This window comes from Mirounga angustirostris, unplaced genomic scaffold, assembly GCF_029215605.1.
Source record: "Mirounga angustirostris isolate CCGP_5_RB_7025 unplaced genomic scaffold, mMirAng1.0.hap1 SCAF_12, whole genome shotgun sequence".
Classification (NCBI taxonomy): Eukaryota; Metazoa; Chordata; class Mammalia; order Carnivora; family Phocidae; genus Mirounga; species Mirounga angustirostris.
The window spans coordinates 46,109,653-46,123,965 of record NW_026991720.1 but is presented as its reverse complement, the minus strand read 5'-3'; the positions used below and the strand labels follow the sequence as shown (position 1 = coordinate 46,123,965).

Below are 14,313 nucleotides of genomic sequence, written 5' to 3'. Positions count from 1 at the left end.
GCTCCTCCACCAGTAGGAAGGTCCAGGACATGGGAGGTAGGAAATCCTCACCAAAGGAGCACTGCACCTAGAGGAACACATCCAGCCTTAGACACAAACTTTCTGCATGTTCTAGGGGGCCTGGACATGAAGTGTGATGGGGATGTGCCGGCCACACCAAGTCTTTCCGGCTCAAACATTTCAGTTTTCAAAAACACAGTCCGCTTCCTCTGCCCCTTAGGCTCCACCTGGGACAGTCTACCTCCCCACGCCCTCCTTCATCTGGCTAATTCATGCTCATCTTTCAGTTCGCTGATGTCTCTTAGACATCGCCTCCTGAAGAAGCTTTCCCTGACCTCCCCCAAGTCTGGATCGGGTGCCACCTCCGCCACCGCACCCTCTTGGTTCTGGACTGTAGTTGCCCATTAGTCTCCCTTTCTAGACCGTGAACTCTGAGAGGGCAAAAGGTGATTTTTGTTCTCTCTTTTGTCACCACAGCTGAGGACGCCTCCTGCAGCATAAGAGGGAGTCCCGATGTCGTCGAGTAAACTGGTGAAGCAGTGGCGTGTTCCCAGCGTGGCGGTGTCTCAGGCCCCCTCCGTCCGCGGCTCGGACTCGGGACGCGCACCGGGGGAGGCGCGCCCCTGCCGCTGGGACCCGCCCCCCGGCTCCAGAGCGGCCCCGCCCGCCGGGCCGCGTCCGTGCGCGCTGGGCGGCGGCGGCAGGGGCAGGAGCCCGCGGAGCAGGTGGGGCGACGGCCCCGCCTCCGCGTCCCGGCAGCCCCAGAGCCGGCGGCGACAAGGGAGCGGGGCGCACCGGGCGCAGGAGCACCGAGCTCAGCGGCACGGAGCGCAGCGTGGCCGCGGCGGCGGCGCCTGGAGCACCGGGGCTGCGGGACGGAGCCCGGAGCCTGGAGGCGGCGGCGGCGGCGGCGGCGGCGGCGGCGGGGACGTCGGCCGGAGCTTGAGTCCTGTCCGGCCCGCGGCACAGCTAGCTGCAGGTAGCGGTGCGCGCGCGCGTCCGGGTCCGTGCCGGGCTTGGGGGGTTGGGGGTGGCTTGGGGGGTTGGGGGTGGCTTGGGGGTGTGGTGACGCGCTGGGGCAGCGGCCGCTCGGGCCGGTCCCCGGGCGGAGTGGCCCGCGGCGCGGACAGGGGTGCCGAGCGCGCGCCGGTGTCCTGGGATCCCCGCCCCCCCGCTGCCCGCCGTGCCGCGCCTTCCGAGCCGGGCGGTAACGCGACCGCAGAGGGAACGCGGTCACCGTGGGGTTGCCTGGTGACTTCCCCTGACCCGACTGTCCAGTGAGCGCTCCTGGAGCCCAGGCTGCCCGGCCTGGGCTTCACCGAGCTCTCCCTTCCCTGCTTTACCCCCCCGCCCCGAACAAAAGGCTGGGGTCTCCCTGAGGAGGGGGCAGTCTCAGGAAGAGCTGGGGCGGAGTAAAGAAGAGCTAGGACATGGCAGGACTGGAGATGGCTTTGGGGATACAGAAGCCAGTCCCCCCAACGAGGAAGCCAGTCCCGGAGGTGTGAAGTGACTTGCCCAGGGTCACACAGCTCGTGCGTGGTGACCTAGCTGGCACCTAACAGAAGGTCTCAAGACTCCCCTCCCAGTGCTCATCTCCAGGCCCCTGAGGTCAGTCGCTGGCTGTGCTCCAGAGATTTAGATGTGGCCACACATGGGCTTTAAAGTCCCTTGAAGGAGTCCGAGAAGGTGGCAGAGACTGCCCCTCCCCCCAGACCCCGGAGGCGGAGGGGAGCAGGGGTGTGGGAGCGGGCACTTGGGAAGGGGGTGTGAGGAACAAGCCCTGCCCCTGTGGGCAGGCAGGCACAGGCTCGCAGGAACAGTGCCTTCTGAGCGTGGCGTGCCAGCCGCGTGGGTGTGCCTGCAGCGGGAGCTGGAGCTGGAGCCGAGTAGGGACCGAGTGTACGCTGCTCCCTGGAAAGTTCTACCGGGAGAGGCCCGGAGAGCTGTTCCCGGCTCGCTGGGATGCCCCGGCAGCATCCCTCACATTCGGGATGTTTTTGTGTTTTGTGACAGCAACATTTGGAAGCAGAGTTACTCTGTAGCAGGAAGTTGGGCTGTCACTTCGCCTCCCCGGGAGTCATTAGCTACAAAATGAGGACCTTGTTCTGCATGACCCCTGTGATTTAGAAAGTTCAAGCCCCTCTCCTTATTTCCAAAATCTTTTATTGTTTCAGAGGGAGGGTTGGAAGTACATTTCTTATGGTCAGCTGTAGGAGTTATCACTGGGACCCCAGCCTTCCCTGAGTTGGTTTGTTGTATGTTTGTTTATTTTTGTAACTTTAGGCAAAGCTAATCATGGCAATACAGGTTAGCAGTGGGGTTGCCTTTGGGCCTTGTAATGACCTGGACAGGGCATGAGGGGGGTTTCTGGGGTATTAGAAATGCTCCCTCCCTTGCCTTACTAAGTGATTCCACAAGTGTACACATATATTTATGAAGTCATTCCCTTGAGATTTGTGCACTTGACTTATGTGTTACCTCGATAAAAAAGTAAATAAAAATTTAATGCTAAAAATTCACTCACTGTGGTAGCACACAGATTAGTGCAGTTTTCCAGGCAGTGCATTTTAGAGATACATTTAAAAACTACAAAAACCCAATCAGAGAAGGAAAAAAAAAAAGGACAGGGGAAGAAAAGAAAGTTGAGAAATAACGGGAAATGAAACATGCGCTGCAGAGGGCTTTACCAAATGCCTGTATGAACATCACCTCGTGGGAGTCACAGTTCTTTAAGGGAGATATTGTTATTCTGCCAGTTTTACAGATGAGCAAATAAAAAGTCACACGCTTTTAAAATGCCCTAAATGCCTTACTTGGGGGAGCCAGGGTTAAGTACCTGGTACACAGACTTCAAATTCTGTACATACCACCATAAACAGACAATTTTCGGCTACCTGAAGCGGGGATAAGAGACTTCAGGGTTGGCTTCCTGCCCTGCCCCCTCTGTGTTCCTTTCCAGGAGTCTCTGTTGTTTTCATATAATTGTGCATGTGAGATTTTGTCACAGACTGAAGTTAGCCAGCAGCAGAAGGGATGGAGGAAGCGCGTGTGTCTAAGAACATACAGTTTTAGAAGCAGGAGAAAGCCAGCTGGCCTAGCTTGCCAACGCTCTTTTTAGGAGATTTATTGTTCAGAAACCATATAGAACAGGTTGTGATTTTATGGTTACTCAAACACACACACACACACACACACAATGAATAATATAACCTAGCAAAGGTATGAGAAACCAAAATATGATTAACTCTAGTAGAATTTTCTCCAGGGAGGAACAGTCAACTTTCCTACATCCTAGAATTTACAAAGATACTTTTCTTAACGCGTAAGTAAAAACAAAAACAATAAAAAACCACACACTCTACAGAAATAACTCGGCAGAGGAAGGAAAGTTGTTTTCTAGCCAGCATGTTGTAAATATACATTAAATCTGGTGCAGAAATATTTGAAACTTTAAGGTACAGTAACATTGTATCTAGAGAGAAATCTTAATGTGTGGTCTTCTAAGGATTTTATATTTCTGCCAAAAATTCAGACCTTAGAGAAGTAGAAACGTGTTTGTTTTACCAGCCAGTTTCATATTGCAGGGTTGAATGTTTGCCTTATTCTTGGAATTATGAGGTTTTGGTGTAAAGAACGTGGGTTAAGTGGGGCAACTAAAGAGGTATCTCTGGGTGAATCTGCTTAGCCGGGTGCCATCAAGCATGATTATGCATCATGAAGTTATCTTTAGGCGAGTTTTGCCTTGTCACAGTAGTGTTCCTGCCATCTGGCGGCTGGAATATTTAGAAAGGAATCGTAATGTTTGACTGACTTTGCTGATAGCATGACAAAACAAACTAGGAGAGGGAACGATTAACTATGAGTTAGGATTGGTGAGAAAATGATTAGTTCCTTCTTATTTAGCCACTGCACAGAACTGAAGAGACGTACTGTTCCCAGCTGATGCTGAACAGGTGCAGCACATGTTTTCTTACCAGCTTCAGCCAGTAACGCACTTGAGACTCCCGTTTTGCAGTTCTAGTTGGGTCTTAAACCTGTTCAAGTGGGAACCTGACCTGTTATGCAGCAGGGGAATCATGTAGTTACCCGCCGTGTTGAAGTGCCAACGAGATAGAGTGAAGCAGAGCAAATGTGGGGAAAATGCTGGGCGGGCATTGTGTGGACCAGGTACCGTGGAAGATTTTCAAGCACAACTTGAAGGAGTATTCACCATGTGGGGGTGATATATTCCAGGAAGATGCTGAATCTGAGATGATGACATCCGGAAAAGAGCTCCTAGGGAGAAGCTCGGAGGAAGCAGTAGCCAGCCTCAGTTCTTGAGCTTCTGAGAACATGTGTCCATATGAGTATGTGTGTGTGACAAAGCAAGATGGCCGAGCTGCTGTCCACTGTGCCTTAGGAGCTAAATGCTAACACGCACTGAACACACAGTACATGCCAGCCTAGGCTAAGAGCTTTATATGTACGAAATCATCACAATAGCCCTACAAAGGAGCTGATTCTTCTTACTCCCATTGTCAGCTGTGACACAGAGACCAAGGACTAATCTGGTCATAGAATGATCATGTCACACCCTGCTCTGGTCTGCTATCAGCCCATTTATAACCCCGAGGTACCCTTTGCCTCCCTGACTCTCGCTTATTGCAGCTGAGCTTCTGAAGGGCAGGTACTTGTCTGCTTCATCTCTGTTCCCAGAACCTGACCATGCCTGGCACATGATGAGTACTGCATGAACAAGTGAGTGAATGAATGAAAACCTCTATGTTCTAAAAGCAAAAGTCAATTATTTTTGGATTATCTGCCCTTTTGACTTTTACTGTCTCATTCCCCTCTGTTGATATGGATCATCAGGCATGACTTTAAAGACAAGATGTATAATAGATATCTCCTTTAAAGCTGACGGATGCTGAGCTCAGCCTATAAAATCAGAAGGTCTCTGCTTCTTTGAGAAATTCAATATTATTATTTCTTTTTTTGTAGAAATTTTGTAATTCAGAGTGCTTATCTCATATTGAGGGTAAATAACTTAAGATAGGTTCCATGCTGAGAACAGTACCTCCTTCATAGCAATGGTCAATAAAATAACTGCCACTATCTGATGCTTTTAAAAGTTGTTCGCCTAAAATATTTCCTATTCCATAAAGCGTTTGAGGAGTTTACAAAAACAAATAGTAAACATAAAATTAATAGAGAATGAAACCAGGGTAAAGAGAACACACACACTGGGAAGCAAGATAAAATCAAAGGTAATTTAGAGAATAAGACTATATCATAAGGTGCAGGGAGTTTCTAGAGGTAAGTTCACTATAAAGTCTAGTGTAGTTTCTGGAGAGAGGATTAAAAATTTGTCAGAACCTCCCAGTAGCCAAAACAAAGAGGACAACACAAATAGTTACTTGATCCACAGTGGCCATGAGATAAAAACAGATCAGTTGCACAGCTTTTCCAGGTCCTAAAACCTGGGATAACTTTCTCCTGGCAGGTCTTCAAAGCAATCACTGTTGCCATAGAGATCTAAGTGTTCCACGTGGTCCCTGCCATGAAGACAATAGAAGTTTTGTGGTAGAAGGCAATAATAAATGTTTCCTAGAACATTATGGACTGCAGTTCCGGAGACATAATCCCAGAGCACAGTCCAGCCAAAGCTCTTCTGTGAAGGGCCAGAAGCTGTGGTTTGAGGACATGCTATTCTCTTAGCTGTGTTCACTGAGGGCCTGGGGGAGTAGAAAGATTCTTTCTTCCACAGATTATAATTCTTGTGAGAGTCATGTGAACAATCCTATCTTTAAGAACATTCATTTTGGCTAAAGCCGTTTAAATATGCCAGCTCAGTTTACCTCATCCAGAAGGGTGTTTCATGTACATATGCTCATTAATAGAGTGTGGATTGATGAATTTTCTTAATACGGTAGTCCCATATTAGCTGCAAATTTTATCACACTATTTGGGAAAAGAAAAATCCAGTGTTCTATACTACCTCTTAAGCCCCTTAATGCTTTCAGGACTTCTTGGTAGTAAGAATCAATATTTTGGGGGCGCCTGGGTGGCTCAGTCAGTTGAGCATCTGCCTTAGGCTCACGTCATGATCCTGGAGTCCTGGGATCCAGCCCCATGTCAGCTCCCTGCTCAGTAGAGAGTATGCTTCTCCCTATCCCTCTTCCCCCCCCTCCCCCTCCCCCTGCTCTCTCTCTCTCTCTCTCTCACAAATAAATAAAATCTTTTAAAAAAAAGAATATTTTGTTTTTAAACTTCCTTTTTAGTAATTGAAATGGTCATGTCTTTATAGTCTCACTATATGTGTGTTATATACTAATATAATACTAATGTATACAGTAACACTAATATATATATTCAATATATATTAGTTCAAATGTAACTTATATCAGTTAGGATTGCATTCAGCTACCCAAAACAAACAAAACAAAAACCACATATACATCAGAATCTGGCTTAAACAGATATAAGTTTATTTGTCTTATGGAACCAGACTAGACTCCCAAGAAGGGCAGTCCAGGGCTGATACAGGAGCTCAAACAATGCTTTCTATCTTCCTGATTCACCGTCCTTAGTCTGTAGGACCTCATCTTACATCTGATTGCCTCATGGTCACAAGATGGCTGCTGTATCTCTGGGCTTACACTCAGGACGAAAAGGAAGGTGTAAATATCCAGAGTGAGCGCCCTTCCATTAGGGAGGTGTTACCTTTTTATTCAGAAAGAGATGCCCTCCCTAGCTATTACCACCTACATCTTGTTGGCCAAGATGATGTCACAAGGTTGCTGAAAATATAAAGAAGTCTGAGAAATCAAATATTTTTAGCTGGGTAAATTGCAACTGCCATCTCCCCACCCACAAATTAGGGGTTTTGCCATAAGGAAGAAGAGGGAATGGTTATTGAATAGGCAATTAGCAGGATCAGCCACCTGACTAACTGCCATTATTAGCCATGTCCCTGACTTAATTAGAAATTACAGAGGGCAACTCAGTGGTTTAAAATGTTATGCATTTCCAGATCTTCATACAATTAGCATGAGAGAATGAAACATACCCAACTGCCTTATGTAAAGATTCCTGAATCACTATCACCAGTCCTGATTCTTTCCTAAATTTCAGATCTAAATTTCCATTTGCCAAAAGCACCTCATAGGCTTCAAATTACACCCACTTCTCCCTGCCCGTCTGTGCCCCTCCCCACCAGACACACACTTTCTCCCGTCCCCCTTATTTAACACTAACTAGCTTGTCTTGGCAAGGAGCAGTGGACTTATCCTGGGCTGATTCTTCTCCCCTATTCCAGACATCCAAACTAATAGTCTTGGTTCTATCCCATTTACTGTGATTCTAGTGCAATAAATATGCACCCTCACTCCTGTGGATCCCCAGATTGGTCTACCTATTTGCTACTTCTCCCGATAATTCTCATGGGTGGCACATGTGCTGGTGGCAAAGCTTGGCTCATGCCCTCCTCACTCCCTTCAACCACGGAAGGTCTGCTTCAGAGGCTTCTTATGCTGTTTACATGTCCATTACCCATGGAAGCAATTAATTCACATTTCCAGAGCCACCATATATTTCTGTTAATATTTTTTGCCCTGGATTCTGTTTTGCCTGAAACTAATCATGTTGCACCAGTTGTTTTTTGTAACAACAGCCTTCTTGGGTTATAATTCACATAACATAAAATTCACTCTTTTAAATTGTGCAATTCAGTGGTTTTTGGAATATTCACGCAACCATCACCATCATCTAATTTCAGAACATTTTCATCAACCCAAAAAGAAACCCATTAGCAGTAACTCCTCATCTTCCATTTCCTCAGCCCTAACAACCACCAATCTAGTTTTTACTTCTGTGGATTTACCTCTTCTGGATATTTCATATAAATGGGACAATATAGTATGTGGGCCTTTTGCAACTGGCTTCTTTCACTCAGCATAATGGTTTTTGGGTTTTTCGTGCTATAGCATGTATCAGTCTTTCCCTCATTTTTATTGCCGAATAATATTTCCTCCCATGGCCATTTTGTTTATCCACTCATTTTGTTTATCCACTTATGATGGACATTTGGGTTGTTTCTACATTTTGGCTCTTACGAACAATGTTACTAGAAATACTCACATGTAAGTTTTGGTGTGGGCATATGTTTTCATTTCTCTTGGGTAGATACCTGGGAGTAGAATTGGTGGGTCTTATGATAACTGTTGGACATCTCGAGGAACTTCCAGACTTTTCCAAAGTAGCCACACCATTTTACATGTCCACTGGCAGCATGCAGTTAGCTCAGCCAAAGGGAGGAGGAACGCTCTGCAGAGAAGCTGGGACCTGAGTGTGTTTTAAAGGATCAGTAGGAATTTCTCAGGTGGCAGATGCTATAATATGCAGCCTGAATAACATGGACAAAGAGATAAATAGAAAAGGTATGTAAAAAATGTCGCAAGTGTGGTGTGGGTAAGGTCTCGGTGCGTAGAACAGAGTGGAGGATGAGATGTAGAACTTGCTGCCACCGAAAGGAGCCACGAAGGGAGCATGTGTGAAATGGGGGAGTGATGCCCTGAGGCCTGAGAGGTGGGGCCTCATGTCACTTGGCTGTCACTGAACTGTGCTTGCTGCCATAGGACAGGATCTGCCTGGTGAGAGATAAGAGTGGCTCCTTGCAGCAGATTGTCTGAGGTTCTAGCAGAACGTCGAGGTGGACAAGAGACTAGAGGCGCCAGAATCTGCTTGGTCCTTCTCTGACCCAAGCTGGAGCAGTACAAATAAGGCGAAAATACTGTCTCAGAAGTGAAACTTGAAAAGGAAAGATTTGTCTTGTAGCCTTGAACCCTGGGCCACCTCCTGTCCTCACATTATTTCCTCAGTGATTCTCAAAATATCATTTTCAGGAGGGCTCACCATCCTAAGTCAAAAGTTACCACCTTAGCCTTAGAAAGTAAAAAACACCCTCCTCATAAAATCTAACATCCTCAAATAAATTAATTAAAGAGGTGGCAATTAATTGTGTAAAATGACTCATTATTTTATAACATTGATTATGGGTTTCCATTGCATAATAAACTCCTTTTGTATACTTTTTAAAAAAATTTATTTATTCAACAGAGAGAGAGAGAGATAGCGAAAGAGGGAACACAAGCAGGGGGAAAGGGAGAAGCAGGCTTCTCGCGGAGCAGGGAGCCCAATGTGGGGCTCGATCCCAGGACCCTGGGATCCTGGCCTGAGCTGAAGGCAGACGCTTAACAACTGAGCCACCCAGGCACCCCCTCCTTTTGTATACTAAATTTTCCAAAATTAGAGATGCCCTTTTTCAGAAGCATAGCTGTTATATAAAATGAGGCTTACTTATAAATGTGTGATTAATATCATGTATTTTTAATAAGCCTAGTTCTTCTTTTAGTTCATTCAAAGGCAGCAAAAAAAAAAAGAAAAAAGAAAAACAGGAAATCAATGTTTTCTCCTTTCACCCTTGGGAATGGCACACGCAATGATTTTCATGGCATTTAGCTATAATTTAAATACCCAAGTCAATGATAAATATTACCAATAACTCCATTTTTCCCTTTGCCAAATACTGTCCAAATATCATAACAAATTCGATGAATGATCTGGGAACAAATTTGCGTTTCAGTAAGAGTCTTATAAAAGGAAACCAATTTATGAGTCATTGTAGGCGTGACTTGCTAGGTTTCATATTAGATTGTGGTTAAAGTGTGTCTTCATTTTAGAACTCGCATAGGCAAGACTGCATTAATCCTTTCAGCATTTCACCAGACACTTTTTTTTTTAATTTTTTTTCTTTTAAAGATTTTATTTATTTATTTGAGAGAGAGAGAGTGAGAGAGAGAGCCCAAGAGGGGGTAGGGTCAGAGGGAGAAGCAGACTCCCTGCTGAGCAGGGAGCCCGACATGGGACTCGATCCCAGGACTCCGGGATCATGACCTGAGCAGAAGGCAGTTGCTTAACCAACTGAGCCACCCAGGCACCCTCACCAGACACTTAACTACAATGTCTGATCAGGGCCGAGTAGATTCAGCTTCAGGAGCTGCTCTCATCAGGGCGGTGTTTCCCAGATGTTAGAACTCCTTCCCATCACCTAGGCGAGACGTGAATGGGCACTCAGCGTGGTTTCCCTTTCACGTTTGTGTGTGAGTTCCAATTCTAAGTACAGTATGCCATTTTCATGGATCCAGCCTGCTGAAGTTAAATGAATCTATAGAAAAGGAGCCTTTCAGTGAAGGACACAACTTCCAATGGTGTGGGACAGAGAGTTTCAGCATCCTAGATATTCTGCAACAGAGCTTTTCAAACTTTAGCAGGCACAAAAATCACTTGTTGATAAGATAATCCCAAAGATTCTAATTCAGGAGGTCTGGGGTGGACACAGTGCCTTTCTTACATTCTAGAACTACTTAAAATGTGGTCCCCAGACCAGCAGTGTTGGTCTCACCTGGGAACGTGTTAGAAATATAGAATCTCAGGCCCCACTCAGACTACTGAATCAGAATCTACATTTTCACAAGATCCATACTCCCACCCTCCACTGTGATTCATTCTCCATTAAAGTCTGGGAAGCATCGCTCTAGATCACTGTTTCCCAAAGCACAAAGTTTTAGGTATCACCAGGGAAACCTGAATGAGTTTAGATGGTACATAGATAGCATTTTATTTTAATAATTATTGCATTCATTTTTATTACTACCTTCTATTTATGGCAGATGATATTGGTTTTCCATTTATAGCAATAATTTAAAGTTTCTTTTGCAAAATAAAAGTATTTAATTAAAAGTAAGTTCAGGCGGTATGTGAATGTGACAAAAACTATAAAAGCCATGTGTTTTTTCAATTTTTAATTTTTTTATTTTAAATTATTTATTTAGATTCAGTTTAGTTAACATATACTGTATTATTAGTTACTGGGGTAGAATTTAGTGATTCATCAGTTGCATATAACACCCAGTGGGCTCATTATTACATCATGTGCCCTCCTTAATGCCCATCACCCAATTACCCCCACCCTCCACCCACCCCTCTCCAGCAGCCCTCAGTTTGTTTCCTAGAGTTCAGCATCTCTTATTGTTTGCCTCCCTCTCTGTTTTTATCTTATTTTATTTTTCCTTCCCTTCCCCTCTGTTCATCTGTTTTGTTTCTTAAATTCAACGTGGGTGAAATCATATGGTATCTGTCTTTCTCTGAGTGACTTAATTTCACTTAGCATAATACCCTCTAGTTCCATCCACATTGTTGCAAATGGCAAGATTTCGTTCTTTTTGATGACTGAGTAATATTCCAGTGTGTGTGTGTGTGTGTGTGTGTGTGTGTGTGTGTGTGTCTATCTCTCTATGGAGCTCCACGTTGGACTCTCTGCTTATCGGGGAGCCTACTTCTTCCTCTTCCTTTGCCTGCTGCTCCATCTGCTTGTGCTGTCTCTCTCTCTGTCAAATAAATAAATAAAATCTTTAAAGAGCCCGATGCAGGGCTCAATCCCCAAACCCTGGAACCATGACCTGAGTTGAAGGCAGACGTTTAACCGACTGAGCCATCCAGGTGCCCCTGTTTTCAACTTTTTAAGGAGCCTCCATACTATTTTCCAGAGTAGAAGCCATGTGTTTTTAAGTGACTTAAGTTAGCATGGTGCTTAAGAGCATGGACTCTGGAGCCAGATATCCCAGGTTTGAATGCCAGCTCCCCTACTAATTCCCTGTGTGACTTTGGGTAGATTTCTTAACATTTCTGTGCTTCAATTTCCTCATCTTAAGAATGGGGACAATAGTAGTATCTATCTGATTGGGCTGTTGTGGGGCTTAAATGGGTTAACATACAAAAAGCCCTAAGAACAGGATCCGATACATAGTAATGGCTGTATCAGAGCTAACTTGTTTTACTATTCTCTAGAACACAAATGGTCAAGGGTTTTTTATCCTGTGCTTTTTATTTCCCCTCCCCCTGTCCCCTGCTTCCCTGCTTACTCAGCCCAACATGCCCCAACTCCCCCAAAAGGCTAAAGATTTCCAGAACTTTTATACCATTGAGGATACATACCAGTGAGGGTATCAACTTCCCTTTGGCCTAAATGAGGACAGTGTTAACTGGGAGAGGTGGTGTGTGGGAAGTGAGATCTTGTAGGTGGGAAGCCCCAGGAGAAGGCGATGCCCAAAGAATTCACTCATCACACAATGAGGAAGTGACAGCAGAAGTGAGCACTCATAAATCATTTTCACTGTCACCTGGAGAGAAGGTGTTTTTTTTTTTTTTTAATTTTCTTTGTTATTTTCCTTATAGCTTTGGCAACTTTGCCACGTATATTTTTCGAGGAGTGTTTTATTTGTGCCTTGTATGCTCATGGGCTTGTGGATTGTGATTTCCTGGCCACAAGTCACCTTCGATAAATAAATGACTGATCTGTAGGACCCTGCTGAGACCATAATGTGAGCAATGGGTTGTCAGTCACATGGGGCTCGATTGCCTTATTAAAAGTTCAGAGGTGGGGCGCCTGGGTGGCTCAGTCGTTAAGCATCTGCCTTGGGCTCAGGTCATGGTCCCAGGGTCCTGGGATTGAGCCCCGCATTGGGTTCCCTGCTCAGTGGGGAGTCTGCTTCTCCCTCTCCCGCTCCCCCTGCTTGTGTTCCCTCTCTGGCTGTCTCTCTCTCTCTCTGTCAAATAAATTTAAAAAATCTTAAAAAAAAAAAAAAAAGTTCAGAGGTGAGGGCACCTGGGTGGCTCAGTTGGTTAAGCGACTGCCTTAGGCTCAGGTCATGATCCTGGAGTCCCAGGATTGAGTCCACATCGGGCTCCCTGCCCAGCGGGGAGTCTGCTTCTCCCTCTGACCCTCCCCTCTCTCATGCTCTCTTTCTCTTTCAAATAAGTAAATAAAATCTTTAAAAAAAAAAAGTTCAGAGGTGAGAAATCTCTGCTCGCCTCCCCCATTTCATAGTCAAAGAAATAAGAGACTCAGTGGGACAGTGACAAAACATAAAAAGTTATGAGTGCACAGAGAATTTTATTTTCTAATTCCTATTGAAATGTATTTTAAGAACCAGCAAAAGAAGCTTTTGTCAAATAGTAGCAGTAATCCTTCTTGCTTATATTTTTAAAATAGGCACATATTCTACTTGTGACCAACTGTAATCTGACAAATTACTCTTGGAAAAAAAAAAGGAGCGCATAGTTTTGACAAAAGCAACTGGTGTGTAAAATTGTTTACCATAAGCGATTTCTCTCTGAAATCACTCTGAAAAAGCTCAGTTGGTATATATACCTATAGAACTTTTTATAGTAACAAGCTGGGCAAGCCCAGTCCACATCTATTTCTGGATTTGGTGGGGAAGGAAGGGGAGCAGAGGAGTAGGAGGGAGGGTTCATCACTCACTCCCACACCCTCAACCCCACTAGCTCCTGATAAGAGGTTGCACTATGGCAGTCTTTGGATCCTGTGTGACCTGCAGGGATGTTCTGTTGGCCCACTGATTTTTAAAAATGCTTTTTGAATTAGTTACCCACATTCCAAAACTGGACTTCCCACAGAAGTCTGGATTTGGGGCCTTTGGGGGAAAACTGGGAGGATGGGGCCAATACTGGGCTTGCATTCCTTCTGCAGGGGGAGCCTCCCGCTGCAGACCCAGACTGTCATTCCTGTGAGCCAGGGCCCCTCCACACCTTGTCCATGCACTGTTTCCTCACCTCTGACTCAGTGGTCGCAAGTCGGCTCCCTGCCTGCAAGGAATGCTGGGAAAAGGAGCTCCTGGCTTCTGGCTGAGGGAGGTAGGACTCCTGTGAGAAATTCCTCAGGCATAGGAAAAACGTTTGAAAGATGGTGGATAGCCACAATGAGACAGATGTCCACCCCACCCCACCCCCGCCAAGAGAAGAGATACTTGCAGAATAGTGTAGTGTCCTTTCGGCCCCTCTGTGATTCTAGCCTTTTTCTGTCCTCCAACCACACACACAGAGCCTCCCAGGCTGCTTGCATTCTCCCCCTTCTGTATCTCTGCTTATGTGCTACTCCCTCTAACTAGAACAGCCTCCTGTAGCCACATTTTCACCTGCTGAAGAATGCAATAGCTTCTACCAAACATTTATTTACTGCCCCTCCCCCGCCCTCCTGGTGTTTGAACTGATGGCTACATTCCTTAGCGCCCCACAGCCCTCTTGGGGCAGGTGTCCTACTCCACCTTTTGTTGTAGTTATTTGTGGTGATGCAGGTGGTGGTGTGATGATGATAAATATAGCTTCCAGTTAAGGGTCTGCTGTGTGTCATGACCTCTGTAATAATACTCTTCATGTACAGTCATTGTTTTAGTCCTGATGACAAACTAGGAGTTA

The 14,313-nt window shown here is 45.6% G+C and overlaps 1 protein-coding gene across 2 annotated transcripts in view; it reads left to right on the top strand.

The window, feature by feature from the left end:
• The first annotated feature begins 703 nt into the window (after positions 1-703).
• The window catches only part of WIPF3 (WAS/WASL interacting protein family member 3), an 83,268-nt gene continuing 69,658 nt past the window's right edge, over positions 704-14,313 (top strand). Inside the window, exon 1 of one of the 2 annotated variants that reach the window (XM_054505247.2) lies at positions 704-979. The gene's annotated coding sequence lies outside the window, so the exon portion shown is untranslated. The remainder of the gene's footprint in view (positions 980-14,313) is intronic. The other variant, XM_054505246.2, reaches the window with a different exon arrangement.